This window comes from Danio rerio, chromosome 4 (genome assembly GCF_052040795.2).
Source record: "Danio rerio strain M-AB ecotype USA chromosome 4, GRCz13ab, whole genome shotgun sequence".
In the NCBI taxonomy this organism is placed as follows: Eukaryota; Metazoa; Chordata; class Actinopteri; order Cypriniformes; family Danionidae; genus Danio; species Danio rerio.
The window spans coordinates 16965629-16981565 of record NC_141024.2 but is presented as its reverse complement, the minus strand read 5'-3'; positions in this window follow the sequence as shown (position 1 = coordinate 16981565).

Genomic DNA, 15937 nt, shown 5'->3' with positions numbered 1-15937 from the left:
AGTTTTGGTGCTGATACGAAAAAATTTGTGGGAGGAGTTTGTTACTCCGTAAATCATGTAATTTCCTGTGGCCAGCAGGTGGCGCTATAACTGTATCTGGATATTGGCATGTAAACGTGTTCTGGTATGGACTCTTATTAAACATGTGAATTTTGAGGCAGATCGGATAATGCATGCCTGAGTTATAATGACTTCCGGTTTTGTGGCGAATCATCAAAGTTTGCGAGGCCGCCACAGACACGCCCATCGACAAAAACTCTAAAGCTTCGCAATTTAACATCGCCAAGGCCTTTTGATGACCAAACCCAATTTTGGTGTCGATCGGATAAAATCCCTAGGAGGAGTTCGTTAAGATACAACGCCTGGAAATGGCAAAAATGCCACTTATTTGCCGCAGGAAGTTAAAAATATCCGACTTCCTGTTGGGTTTGAGATATGGCTCCAAGAGACTTTTTTGTATGTTTTGGCATGTTTGAGGTGTGTGTCAATTTTCGTGCATGTGTGTGATTCGTAGATCAGGGGCTCGTCCGTTTAATTATTATAGGTGGCGCTGTCAAGTCATTTTGCCACGCCCACTTCAATATTGTTATGGGGATGTGTTCAGGAGAGGACTTTTATCAACTATGTTAAGTTTCAGGCAGATCGGACTTTGTGTGGTTGAGTTATAAGGACTTCCTGTTACATGGCGAACCGTTGAGGTTTGTCATGCCGCCATGGACACGCCCCTCTCCGAAAACTCTAGATCTTCACAATATATCATCGCTAGAGCTTTCAGATGACACCACCCAAATTTGGTGCTGATACGAAAAAATTTGTAGGAGGAGTTTGTTACGATGTAAAACATGTCATTTCCTGTGGCCAGTAGGTGGCGCTATAACTGTATCTGGATATCGGCATGTAAACGTGTTCAGGTCAGGACTCTTATCAAACGTGCGAATTTTGAGGCAGATCGGATAATGCATGCCTGAGTTATAACGACTTCCTGTTTTGTGGCGAATCATCAAAGTTTGCGAGGCCGCCATGGACACGCCCATCGACGAAAACTCTAAAGCTTCGCAATTTAACATCGCCAAGGCCTTTAGATGACAAAACCCAATTTTGGTGTTGATCGGATACAATCCCTAGGAGGAGTTCGTTAAAATATAACGCCTGGAAATGGCAAAAACGCCACTTTTTCGCCGCAGGAAGTTAAAAATATCCGACTTCCTGTTGGGTTTGAGATATGGCTCCAAGAGACTTTTTCGTATGTTTTGGCATGTTTGAGGTGTGTGCCGATTTTCTTGCATGTGCGTGATTCGTGGATCGGGGGCTTGTCCGGTTAATTTTTCTAGGTGGCGCTGTCGAGTCATTTTGCCACGCCCATTACCAAAACCCGTAACAAACGTAAATTTTCGCCACTTCTGAGGTGTGTGCAAAGTTTCGTGAGTTTTCGGGCATGGTAAGGCCCTCAAAATCGCGATTCATTCCGGAAAAGAATAATAATAATAAACGGAGCAATTCCAATAGGGCCTTGCACCGTTCGGTGCTCGGTCCCTAATTAAAGCTGCAAGCAGCGATGATAGGGACCTCGCACTCGGGCTCACCGCCGCCCGGTGGCCTCAGGATGACAGAGAACAGCGAACAGTAATAATTTAAGCCGATATAATAAAAAAATCTGAGAAAATAACAGATTTATGCCAAATTTCCTCCTGTCAGCAGGTGGCGCTATAACTGTGACTCACGATTGGCATGTAGATGTCTTCAGGAGAGGAAACTTATCAACCATGTGAAGTTTCAGGCAGATCGGACATTGTTTTGCTGAGTTATAAGCCAAACTGCCTTTTGTCAGCAGGTGGCGCTATGACAGACTCAATGTTGTTATGTAGATGTGTTCAGGAGAGGACTTTTATCAAACTTGTGAAGTTTCAGCCAGATCGGACTTTGTGTGGTTGAGTTATACTGCAAACTACCATCTGTCAGCAGGTGGCGCTATAACTGTGACTTAAGATTGGCATGTAGATGTCTTCCGGAGAGGAATCTTATCAACCATGTAAAATTTCAGGCACATGGGACATTGTGTGGCTGAGTTATAAGCCAAACTACCTTCTGCCAGCAGGTGGCGTTATGATTGACTCAATATTATTATGTAGATGTGTTTTGGAGAGGACTTTTATCAACCATGTGACATTTTAGGCAGATCTGACATTGTGTGGCCGAGTTACAAGCCAAACTACCTTCTGCCAGCAGGTGGCGCTATGACTGACTCAATATTGTTATGTGGATGTGTTCAGGAGAGGACTTTTATCAATCATGTGAAGTTTCAGGCAGATCAGACATTGTGTGGTTGAGTTATAAGAAATTCCTGTTCCATGGCGAAGCGTTGAGGTTTGTCATGCCACCACAGACACGCCCCTCTGCAAAAACTCTAGATCTTCACAATATATCATCGCTAGAGCTTTCAGATGACTTCACTCTATTTTGGTGCTGATACGGGAAAGTTTGTGGGAGGAGTTTGTTAGAGTGTCAAACATGTCATTTCCTGTGGCCAGCAGGTGGCGCTATAGCTGTAACTGGATATCGGCACGTAAACCTGATCAGGTCAGGACTGTTATTAAATGTGTGAATTTTGAGGCAGATCGAATATTGCATGCCAGAGTTATAAAGACTTCCTGTTTTGTGGCGAATCATCAAAGTTTGCGAGGCCGCCACGGACACGCCCATCGATGAAAACTCTAAAGCTTCGCAATCTAACATCACCAAGGCTTTAAGATGACAAAACCCAATTTTGGTGTTTATCAGATAAAATCCCTAGGAGGAGTTCGTTAAAATACAACGCCTGGAAATGGCAAAAGCGCCACTTTTTCGCCACAGGAAGTTAAAAATATCCGACTTCCTGTTGGGTTTGAGATATGGCTCCAAGAGACTTTTTCGTATGTTTTTCCATGTTTGAGGTGTGTGCCAATTTTTGTGCATGTGCGTGATTCGTAGATCGGGGGCTCGTCCATTTAATTTTTCTAGGTGGCGCTGTCGAGTCATTTTGCCACGCCCACTTCAATATTGTTATGTGGATGTGTTCAAGAGATGACGTTTATCAACCATGTGAAGTTTCAGGCAGATCGGACATTGTGTGGTTGAGTTATAAGGACTTCCTGTTCCATGGCGAAGCGTTGAGGTTTGTCATACCGCCACGGACACACCCCTCTGCGAAAACTCTAGATCTTCACAATATATCATCGCTAGAGCTTTCAGATAACACCACTCTATTTTGGTGTTGATACGATAAAATTTGTGGGAGGAGTTTATAATTCCGTAAATCATGTCATTTCCTGTGGCCAGCAGGTGGCGCTGTAACTGTATCTGGATATTGGCATGTAAACGTGTTCAGGTCAGGACGCTTATCAAGCGTATGAATTTTGAGGCAGATCGGATAATGCATGCCTGAGTTATAACGACTTCCTGTTTTGTGGCGAATCGTCAAAGTTTGCGAGGCCGCCACGGACACGCCCATCGATGAAAACTCTAAAGCTTCGCAATTTAACATCGCCAAGGCCTTTAGATATCAAAACCCAATTTTGGTGTCGATCGGATAAAATCCCTAGGAGGAGTTCGTTAAAGTACAACGCCTGGAAATGGCAAAAACGCCACTTTTTCGCTGCAGGAAGTAAAAAATATCCGACTTCCTGTTGGGTTTGAGATATGGCTCCAAGAGACTTTTTCGTATGTTTTGGTGTGTTTGAGGTGTGTGCCAATTTTCATGCATGTGCGTGATTCGTGGATCGGGGGCTCGTCCGTTTAATTTTTCTAGGTGGCGCTGTCGAGTCATTTTGCCACGCCCACTTCCGAAGCCCTTAACAAACGTAAATTTTCGCCACTTCTGAGGCGTGTGCAAAGTTGCGTGAGTTTTCGGGCATGTTTAGCCCCTCAAAACCGCGATTCATTCCGCGGAAGAAGAAGAAGAAGAAGAATAATAATAAACAGAGCAATTCCAATAGGGCCTACGCACCGTTTCGGTGCTCGGTCCCTAAAAATCTGTTAACTTCATTGTTTTTAACAAACTGAAGTGGACTGAACATTAAACAATTACATTGTCCCCCCAAAAAACCTTAAAAACCCTTCAACTCATTTTGAATAAGTAGTTTAAACAGAAAAGTTCCTTTTTTGAGTGAAGGACAATGTTGTTAAATATGCATTTTTATACATTATAAATATATAAATGAGCAATGTATTTCGGCACTGGGAGGCGTGCGTTGACGGCATAATCGTGTGTATAAAAACGAAAATCAAACATGAAGAGTCTCAAAACCTTTAGTAATAGGAACTATTTTTATCCACCATTCATTCACATCTGCAGCTGACGTCAGATCAGCAGAAACCGTTGCTACTTTACCAGCATCACTTTAGAGCTAGAATAATTCTCTAGCATAATGTCTAAAGTGATGACAAAACAGGTGATTTTGCTCACATTTTAAGATTATAAGGCTGAACAGCATGAAATGCCATCAGTCTACAGAGATACCTCCCAGTATTTATCTGTTGCAATCATGATATCACAATAATTATCCCTGAAAAAAGCAGCGCAATCACTACAAGATTGCTGTTGCTGTTCTTAGAGGAGTACAATGCAAGTATTAGTTAAGTATACAGTACATACAGCCAGGGGCGTTGCTAGACTTAAAGCTCTACTGGGGCACAGCTCCCCTCGAAAACATTATAATAAAAAGAATAAATAAATAAATAAACAAATAAAAAATATATGTATATAAATATAAATAAACTGTATTATTGGTATTATGCAATTATTATTCTAAATAAATAACAGAAATTATTCATAAATGTAACTGGAAAACAATCTAAAGAGAAAACTAGAGGGATGCTAAGATAATTTAAGAAATCTTTTGCATGAATATTAATTTTATTAGAATGAAATGCTCTAGACAATTCAATTGAACACAAAAAAAATATGTTTTTTAGAGTAATCTGTTGTTTGTTGTCTTAGACCTGACTCATGGCTGAAAATTTGGTTTATCAAGTCTAACCTCCCTGACTTCATCCTTCCTTTCTGCTTCATACAAAAAAATAAATAAAATAAAATTCTATCAGGAGCCATGCTTAGTATAAATAAGATCACTGTTACAGTATATTAAATAAACTTTGTTTTTGTTGACTTGAAAAACATGTGCTGACACCTCAGCATAAAAGAGTATTACACTGGTGCTTGAATGGTGCGGCTATTTTTCCGCTGTGCATGTTAACAACCGGGAGCAGAGCAGCACGTCAGCATCAAGCAGGAGCGATGTGTGCTACATGCGGGTATGTTTTTTTTTTTTCTGTGCGCATGCTCAGTTTGCTTTTTGAATAAACTACATTACTTTCATCAGTGTTGGTTCAGTTGCATATAGAGAATAACGACTTTATTCTGGGATTACCACTCTTAATAAATAAACTTGCATATAAAGTAAATCTAATCTTAAAGCATTTACTGGGGCACTGGCAATTTTTACTGGGGCACATGCTCCAGTAAATGGGGTCTAGCGACGCCCCTGCATACAGCACTGCAAAATCTTTTGAATAGTAAACGTGTTTTCAATCTCACTTTTTATGCATTGCTGAAATTCCTTGCTGAATTGATACATTGGTTTAATTATTTAAAAAATACTCATAAAATCTGGCTTGCATAGATGCTATGCGGTATGAAACTGTGCTTGAGCTCCTCTGTTGTGGACAGGAAGCCACATCTGTTTACTGTTATCACTCATTAGAATCATATAAACATGTGAACTCATGAAGCTGAAGTTTTTGTGAACACTGAAGTGTCTGTATTAAAACGTGAGCCAAACCTTGTGTTGATTGTTAACTCTCTTTGTGATGCTTTGAAAGCAGAAATTCAGAAAGTTAGTTTAATCACTAAATTATCAAATCCCCACAATGTAATAAAAATCATGAATTATTATGACATTTCAGTGAATTATGCGTAAATATTTGAGTGAAATCAAGAATATGATCAATTCTCTTTTGTAAAACAGGCACACTCTTCAGATGGAGAAATGAACAGAAGCAGATGTGTCGATATGAGATCAGTCAATGGAAACAGAGCCAAGCGGAGATGAGAAGAGAGCCAGAAGCACACTTAGGTAAGAAGGCACTTTTTACGCCAGACACACCGCTGGAGTCATAGTGGGTAAGGGCAGGGTTCACACAATAATCTGTCAAGATGTGTGTTACATGGCCAGCATAAAAATTTTTAATACTCTCACATACACTGATTGAAACTGATAAATGGTTATGTAACAGCGGAACAGAAACAGCAGTTCTCTGATCACCTTTGAGCACAGCCAAATGTAGCCTACTGTGATCCAAAGTGTCAAGAATACAGTACGTAAACGTGTACCCTTATGAAAATTAACCTTGCTTTTATTAAATTTCAAATCTTTTTTGTATTGATTAACAATTGTATAACAGTAAATAATAAAAATAATAAAAAAAAACAATAAATGATTTTACCGAAAATATGATTTTAGTTAGTGATTTTCTGTTTTGTCTAGCAATATATGGCTAATTTGTGGTTACGGCTACAAAAAAAGTTTCCGAGTCAGAACTAGCTAGAAAATGTTTCTTTGGAAGGACTGTAGGACTAAAAACATATTCCAGTAATTGTAATCCTTATAACAACTTACTTTACCCCCCCACCCCCCCATTGTAGTTATTTTAGATGTTGTGAATCTCGAAAATTGAGTAGTATTGCAGTTATGTTGCACAGATTTCTGGTTGTCGTCGATTGTTTGCCATTATCATGTTGCTAACCGGTTTATTGATTTTCCATGCTGAAAAATCCAGCTTAAACCAGCCTAGGCTGGTTGGCTGGTTTTAGCTGGTCGACCAGGCTGGTTTTAGAGGGGTTTTGGCCATATCCAGGCTGGTTTCCAGCCATTTCCAGCCTGGTCTTAGCTGGTCAGGCTGGGAGATGACCAGCTAAAACCAGCTTGACCAGCCTAGCCAGGCTGGGAGCCCAGCCAAAACCAGCTATGTCCAGCTTAAACCAGCTGGCCAAGCTGGTTTTAGCTGGTCATTTTCCAGCCTGACCAGCTAAGACCAGGCTGGAAATGGCTGGAAACCAGCCTGGAAATGGCCAAAACCCCTCTAAAACCAGCCTGGTTGACCAGCTAAAACCAGCCAACCAGCCTAGGCTGGTTTAAGCTGGATTTTTCAGCAGGGAGGAGATGTAAGTTAGCATATTGCTAAGCTAAAACCCAGTTGCCTACTCTAATAAAAAATATTATTATTTTTTTTTTATTAGAGGGTCCTTAGCATCATGATAAATGAAACTAACAATAAGTTTGAGAGGACTTTGACATTAAGCTAATAAGCTAATGTTGATAAACTAATAGCTACTCAATTTTTCACCTTCTCACCTGCCATTTTGTGTCAGCTTTTCACTTCAGAATGACTTTGAGTTGTATTGCAATCGTGTTGCACAGATATAATCTAATGGTTAACGTTGATTGTTTGCCATTAGCATGTTGCTAACAGATGAGTACGGTAATTGATTATTAGAGGTGTACATTAGCATATGGCTAAGCTAACAACCTAGTAGCCTATAGTAAAAATATTTATTCATATTTATTAGAGGGTCCCCAGCATCATGATAAATGAAACTAACAATAAGTTTAGCATTAAGCTAATAAGCTAATGGTGCTAAACTAATAGCTTCTCAACATTTTTTTTACTTTCTCACCTGCCATTTTGAGTTGGCTTTTCACTTCAGAATGACTTTATTTTAAATGAATTAACTAATTTGTCCAAAACAATCTTATCTAAATCTAAATAATCGTAGCTTTATTTACAATCTACAAAAATACGTTTTACAGTGTAGTCAAAAATGGATGCTGTTGATACTGTTTACTGGAATTCACTGAGGCTAATTTGCTAATTATTTGGTTCGAGGATTTTGAATCGGTAGTGATTTTTAATGATAGAAACTAAAATAAATCTAATTCCATAACCGTTTGATCTCTGCTTCCCATGCAGGTTCTCTCCTTCTTTCAGTCTCTCTCTCCCTTTCTCTCTCCCATATTTTTTTTCATTCAGTTTGAGTATGGCTAACTCATTCGCTGCAAAACGTTTTAGCGGTAGCAGTAAAGCAAGCCACAGGCACTTGATCTCAGTTATGAGAATGTGAATCCTTTTGCGCAGAATATATGCAAACTGTAGAGCAAACACACGTACGTCCAAGAGAAACAGACTGGGCTGCTATTATATTCTCTGGAGCATGATGGGAAGTCAGCACCACTGGGCACAATGGGGAGCCACGTGAGACGATTCACAGTGACATCAGGATTTCATTCATCCCAGACAGACTTCATTCACCCACAGCAGATTTATGGGTGACAGTAATGTGAAAGCAGCTACTTTTAGAGTTAAGTCGGTCCTATTCTTCACATACTGCGGTAAAAATGCCTTGTGACTGTAACAACATGATTATCAGTTAAATTTAATGTTGCTGTCATTGGAAGGTAAAGACACTGTAGGATTGTGATGCACCACAAAATTTGATGGACAAAGTTACATAAACACACATATGTGTACCATTCATCATCAAAATTCTTCAAAGCATCCTAACCATTGACAGTGACATTTAATATTGTGAGAAACAAATTCAAAAGAGTTAAAGTATGTTTCTAAAGTGGCAGCACAATACTGATATCCTTACAAAGGCATAACATGCAAGAACTCCATGGAAAATGTGGCTTGCAGTATATTTGGAAGTTACCATTTTGTTGAATGCTCAATACAATGTTGCTAACAAATTGTTTTTTACAATATACATAAAATGTGTATCACAACTTGACATGTTGCTAATCTAGCAGCATGACACTCTGATTTGGGTTATAGTGCTGAATATTACTCATAAACCTTGTCAATAGTTTGATGTTTATCATGCTGCTAAGCTAAATATTCTTTAAGTTTACTACACAAACAGTTGCTTCTTGTGTCATGAAACATGTGGCTAAATGTTTTCAAAAATACCACTTCAAAATATTTCAACATTAGCACGTTGAAGTATCTTCTCTTGTCATAAAAATATTACTCACAATTGATTTTAGAAATTGTTTTGCTGAATGTTTTTTTGCTTAATGCCAAATCTTTACTAACAGTTAGCTGCATCATGCATGAACTGCATATTATATGTGTATTACGGTCTTCTCTAGCTGTCCATTAGCATGTTTCTAAGTTACCAACATGGTAACAACTACACTACAACAACAACACAAAGGGTAGTTGATTGCCATGATAGGAAACTTGAATTGCAGCTATTGTGATTGTTTGAGCTATTATAATAAGCTATAGCCTAGATCTTTAAGTTATAATAAAATACAAACTAACCCATAATCTGTGTCTTCAGTTGGACGTTAGCATGTTGCTATGCTAATGATTCAATAATCAATGCATTTCACATACAGTAACTCATTTAAACATGTAACATGTCGCTCACAATTAATAACAATCTGCTACTCTATACACAAAATTCACATATAGCCCCTAATAAAAATGTGACTCATAATTGATTTGGAGTGCTTGACTTAGCATTTTGCTGAACATTCACTATGCTACTGCTAACAGCTACACTGTGCCTGGACTGCACATTAAATGTGTCTTGCAGTCAATTGTAGTAGCATGTTGCTAAGCTAACAACATTGTAACAACTACACTAGTTTGGGTAAAATGCTTAGCGCACAGAATAGTTCCCATGGCATCTTTGAAGAATTGACTTGCAGTCATTGTTTGAGCAATCATTAATAGCTATAGCCTATAAAGTTATAATAAAATATACATTAATTCAGCAGCTCTCAGCCATGAAAGCTATCCCCACAGAAAAAAAAACGACTATTAGGCTGGTTTTAGCTGATTGACCAGCCTGGTTGTAGAGGGGTTTTGGCCATTTGCAGGTTGGTTTCCAGCCATTTACAGCCTGGTCTTAGGTAGTCAGGCTGGGATATGACCAGTTATGTCCATCTTAAACCAGGCTGGTCAAGCTGGTTTTAGCTGATAATTTTCCAGCCTGACCAGCTAAGACCAGGCTTGAAATGGCTGGGAATCAGCCTAGAAATGGCCAAAACCCCTCTGAAACCAGGCTGGTCGACCAGCTAAAATCAGCCAACCAACTTAGGCTGGTTTAAACTGTTTTTTTTTCAGCAGGGATGACTCATATTCGATGTCTCTAGTTTGACATTAGCATGTTGCTAAGCTAATTGATTATTGCGTTTTAAATACAGCAACTCATTATGAAACATTTAGCTCAGAGATTTTGCTGAATGCTTGCTACCCGTTTGAGAACAGTCTGCTACTTTATACATGAAAACCCACATAGAAGCTTTTCATGTCATAATAATGAGACTCACAATTGATATCAAGAGTTTGACTTAGCAATTTGCTAAACGTTCACTTCACTTTTGCTAACAGTTAGCTACACTATGCACAAACTGCAAATGTTCATTAGCATGTTGCTGAGCTAACTGCATGGTAACATCTACACTAATATGGATAAAATGCATAGCACACAGAGTAGCTCCATGGCATCCTGGGAAACTTGACTTGTCATTTTGAGTGTTTGAGTCACAATAAATATTTATAGCTTATATCTTAAAGTTGTAATCAAAAGCTATTTCACCTTATTTGCCATCTTTGATTAACCTTTCCTTTCAGAATCGCTTCGTCCTCAAAAACATTTAATATTTGAAACATGTCTAAAAAGACCCAATCTACGTATCGACTTGCAAGATTTTCAAAGAAAACAGTATTCAAATATCGGAGTGTCTTTATAGTTTTATACGGAAGCTGGCATCCATAATGGTGAAAAACAAGTAGCCGTCTCTTTATATTCTCTCAAACGCAAACAAGGAGATAAAAACAGGCGCAGCGATGGCCAGGCGCCGAGGCCGGACATATACAAAGGAAGTGTTTCGTCTGATAGTCAGTGTTACCAGGCAGTCTGGGCGACGGTCACAGAGAAGGGCTGAAAGCTCCACATTGCTCCATTCAGACGAGAGTTGAAGAAAGATGGCTGACCTTCTATTCAGCCAAACTTTCCGTCAGTCTTTCGGCTGGATAACTATGGCATCCGACATGGTGGAGGGTGAAGAAATACTCCCATAATCTTGCTGGAGCTGTTTTTCTCTGTACAAGTCAGATATTGCTTGTTTGCTTGGCGAAGCTGCTAAGGTTAGATTCTTTGTGCTTCAAAGCGGCGTGATAAGGCAGACCAGAGAAGGATAAGAAAAAAAACTGAAAAGACGAGTGATTCAAGATGTCTGGGGGGTTTTGACCGTTTATTCAAACTTAAGACAGGAGAGCTGAGCCAAGGCCTCGATAAAATCAACAGGATCGCAGAGGTCTGGCAACAATAAGCCGATGGGAAGGTTCATTCGCGGCAGACACAAAGACAAAAAAGCAATAACATGATTTTTAAAGACAGTATTTGGAGAAACATAGTTACATAAAGGAAATATTTACTTGTGCTTTCTAGCGAATTGATTAACTTCGCTTCAAGCCAGAAGGAGCATCATGTTTTCTTCGCTTTTTCCGCACACATTTTCTTTCACTTTTTTTGGTGAGGGCTCAATCTTTTCCCCCTTCCACTGGCCCTTTCCTGACCAGCCAGACTCCAAATCTCCTCTGAATTTGTACATTCCTCTTGTATTGCCTAATACATTTTCTTGTCAGGGTGTGTGTGTAGGGTATTGTAGAATAGAGTGCGTGTATATTGGATGTTGTTTGGGGTGGGGGTGTGTTTTTGTGTCATTTGTGCGCATTCGTGGTGGAAGCATCTGTTTATGTTGTTATCGTTGACATTTTTCAGTGATGCGCTGCAGACGTTTGGCTCTCTGGGGTTTTTTAAAACTTCCATCGTTCAGCTGTGGAGGAGAAAAGGATGTTTTTACTGTAACTTGCGGATTCAAAATGTGAAACGATTAGATGGTGCTAATCAGTTAAATAAGTCCAAAAAATGTCACCATGGTATAAAATCATCGTTCAACGTTAATAATATAAAGATAATTGTAGTTTGTTTCACAAGAAAGTTTGGGTCTTTCTATCTCAAAGCTTCTTTATACAATGTTTACTTGCATTTTATGCAATTCATTTAAAAATGCTAGTGAAAAATGGATTTTAATCTTGTTTTCATCCTTAAAACAAGATGTATTTTCATGATAAGCAACATTATGTAAGATATTATCTTGTTTTCAGATAATATATCTCCTTAAGTGCTTTTTAGCCTGCTTTAATCATTAACCTCAACAACATTAGCTAGATTTATGTTAAAAAAAAAGCAAAATAATTTTCCAAAAAATGTGAGAACAATGATAATTCAAGAACTAATCTGTGAAAACAAGTCTTAATATCTTTTCAATTGAATTGGTCTTGTTTTTGGAATTTTTAGATATTTGTTCTGGGAAAAAAGACAAGAAATATTCTTTTTATTTTAATTCTACTGTTTGATTTTATTACTTTATTTTATCACTTTAATAATGTGCTTTTTTTTCGCACACACATACACACTACTGCAGACATTCCAAACTATGCTTTCAGCTTGACAGGACTGGTAAAGAGATCACATATTTTACAGTCTGTCTGGATTTTTCCATAGAAACTTTTTCTCACAAATGCAAACTCACACTTATGAGTTCTTCAGATAACATGTTGGAACCTATTAGTTTGGGTCTTTAGATATTTCTTGTACACTTAAAATATTTAGATGCAATGCTGGAAAATTTCCTCCAGCATTTTCTTCCGTGGGTCCTACTTTGGGCATCTTTTGCATCACTCTGCAATACTGGTTAATATTATTCACTATGCACACAACATACATTATATACATAAAACACTGGCTGCCTGGCATCAACAACATTGTAAATGATATATATTATTATGTATTTGTGTGTATACCTGATGCTGTTGTTAACTAATACCTAATATATCATGTTGTAGGGACCAAATGTCCCCTCAAGTATAGCAGAAGCAGTACATTTTAACCTAATGGGGCCTTTTTTGATTCCATGCATGAGGATGGTATTTTAAAAATGTAAAACTGCAGAATGTTTTCTGTGTTAAGGGTTTGGGGGATAAAATAATCAGTCTGTACAGTATAAATAACAAAGTTTAATTAAAAAGCATTATTATTATTATTATTATACTATTATTATACTATTATTATTATTATTATTATTAGTATTATTAGTATTATTTTATTATTATTATTATTATTATTATTATTATTATTATTATTATTATTATTATTATTATTATTATTATTAATAATAATAATAATAATAATAATAATAATAATAATAATAATAATAATAATATGCTTTTGCAATCATGCCTTCATGGCCACTTTTAATCCTAGAATCCAACTTGTATAACTGACCACAAATAAATTAGGTTAAATTACTTTACAGATCACTTTAGTTAATCCAGATGAGAAGGAAAATCATATAAAATAAAATAATTTAATGGAATAAAACCATAATTACATAAAATAAAAAAATAAACACTTTGGAATAAAATTAAAATAAATACTTTATGATAAAAGGTCTTTAAACAACCATGTAAAACCAAATGTCTATTCATAGAATGTTCTGGAACAGGAGGATGGAGGTTTATCACTGTGTATTGTGTTAATATTCATATACACCCTCCATTTAGAGTGATTGTTCGCTCTTTATCTCGTGGGGCTTCTGTCAAGCAATTTAGCATTTCATTAGCTTAGCTTGGCCAAATGAGGCCAGAAGCATTGTGAATGAGAATTATTTTGATCACTCCTGACAAGTGTAATGGTACGTTATTAAATCCATTTAAACATCTAAAATCCTATCAGTCCTTAAAAGAACCATTAGAGCCTTTACGAAGAACCATTTGTGCAAAATATAAAGTTCTATGAATGCTAAGGTTTTTCATGGAATCTTTGATGCTAATAAAGAACCTTTATTTTTGAGGGTTCCTTTGGTTTTTGGCGGGTTTGAGGCTCATTTTATGGCTGTGTTGGGCTCTGGTGGTCTTGAGACTGAGTTGCCAGCAGTAAAAGGTGTGTGATGGAAGCTATAAATCAAAACCAGACTAAACTGTTCTGATGCTGGATCAGCCAACCAGATGAAAAATCAGTCCAACTCTAACTCGACCACCAACATGCCAGACATTAAGAAATTAATTGCATATAATTGTAGTCTAATAACTGAGGATATGGTTTGGCAGTTGGCTAAATTGGCTTAAATAGCAAGGCGGTCTGTCATCTTTCACATCTCTTGAGTTTCAGAATAACAAATATACACTCACACAGATGCCAAGCAGATTACACACATCCTGAACACCCAGTCTTAGTATGGTTGTAAAAGCTTTGCTTATATATGCACAACTAGGTATGCTTGTCAAGTGTTTTTGCTGTACGTATAGGTGTAGATATAAAATCGGTGATGATCCAACTAATAATATCAACACAAATGTTAAAGAAAGTGTGTAGACAGGAGGTGAGAGGACATTCCTCACCGCCCACACTCTTACAGCTGTGTTTTCTCTTAAGGTCTTCATTTCAGATGTGTGTGTGGGTTTTTCTTCAGTCATTGTGGTTGGTGATACACGGATTAGATCAGAGCTGATTTTAACGGCAGCCTTCGTTAAAATCAGGCCTACTCAAAAACACAACCTTGTACAATGTAAAAAAATAATTTGACAAAAACAAAAACAGTTTTTATGTTATTTTTTTAATCAAGTTTTAATTAATGTTTTGAATGGTATACAATGTTTAACTTAATGTTTTTAATCAGTTTGAAGATTTGGGATGAGATTGAAGTTGAGATGACTAGAAAAGTTCAGTTGATTTAACTAAAAACAATGAAGGCAATTCAGAGATAATAATTTACAGTGTGGGAATTCACAGTTACAGCTATTTTACAAAATTTTGGCCAAATTGGTGGCTAATTTTATGCATTTGCAACATTTTGTGTGACCTTTATATGAGTAACCACCAATTTGCCAAGTAATTGTTATGCTTATAAGAGGGCGACACAACTTTTAGTTCTCCCCTCCCGCCCAAAATAATGCAAATTCATGTTCATATCAAAATCAGCTAAATCAAAATCAGCAAAAACGTTTGCTAGGAAAGTCTTCCTGTGTATCAAAATGTGTAGCGTCTTTATTCCTTGGCGTTTTTAAGGCCAAAAAAAGAGCTCCGTTTGGGAAAACTTAACTTAACAGTAATACAAAACACACACACGCACACACAGATGATATCATAAAATAGGATTATATTTATTTGTATATTTCTCATTGTTTTACTTGAATTACGTATCATTTGATTTATTCAAATAATATATATTTACATTTTTATTTTTATTTTAATCATAATAATTATTACTAGGGCTGTCCATGACTAAAGATTTATGTAACTGCCACTAGGGCTAAGCATGAGCCTTCAAATCTAATGAAAAATACGTTTTAGTTTTAATAAGATGCCAAAAAAAGCCTAGACATTAAATAAAACTGCTAAATAAAATACAGGCTAATGACACACACCAAAACATTACAAAAATATGGCCAGTTATAACTGACTGTCTCTATTGTCATTTCCTTTCGTTCTCATTTCTTTTTCACAATATAAGAATACAACACAAGTTTGCCTGTATGTTGTTGGGAAAAAGTGAGCTTCGTCTCTTATTCACAATTAAACCAGCCTTAAAGGAAATGGACTCCGATGGAGTAGATGTGGAAGGGGATGGATAGATAATGGGAAGGGATGGATGGTTTCACATTTTCCATTTATTAACAAGTGGATTTTTTAGATCCGCTTAAAGATGGTGCGTGTTTTTGCGCTGCTAAGCTGCAATGGACCCTTTTCACATTTCTGGGTTTCATAGTTGTCATAGTTGGCAATAATAACTTAGAGCGCAGTGAATGGGAGAATACAATAAAG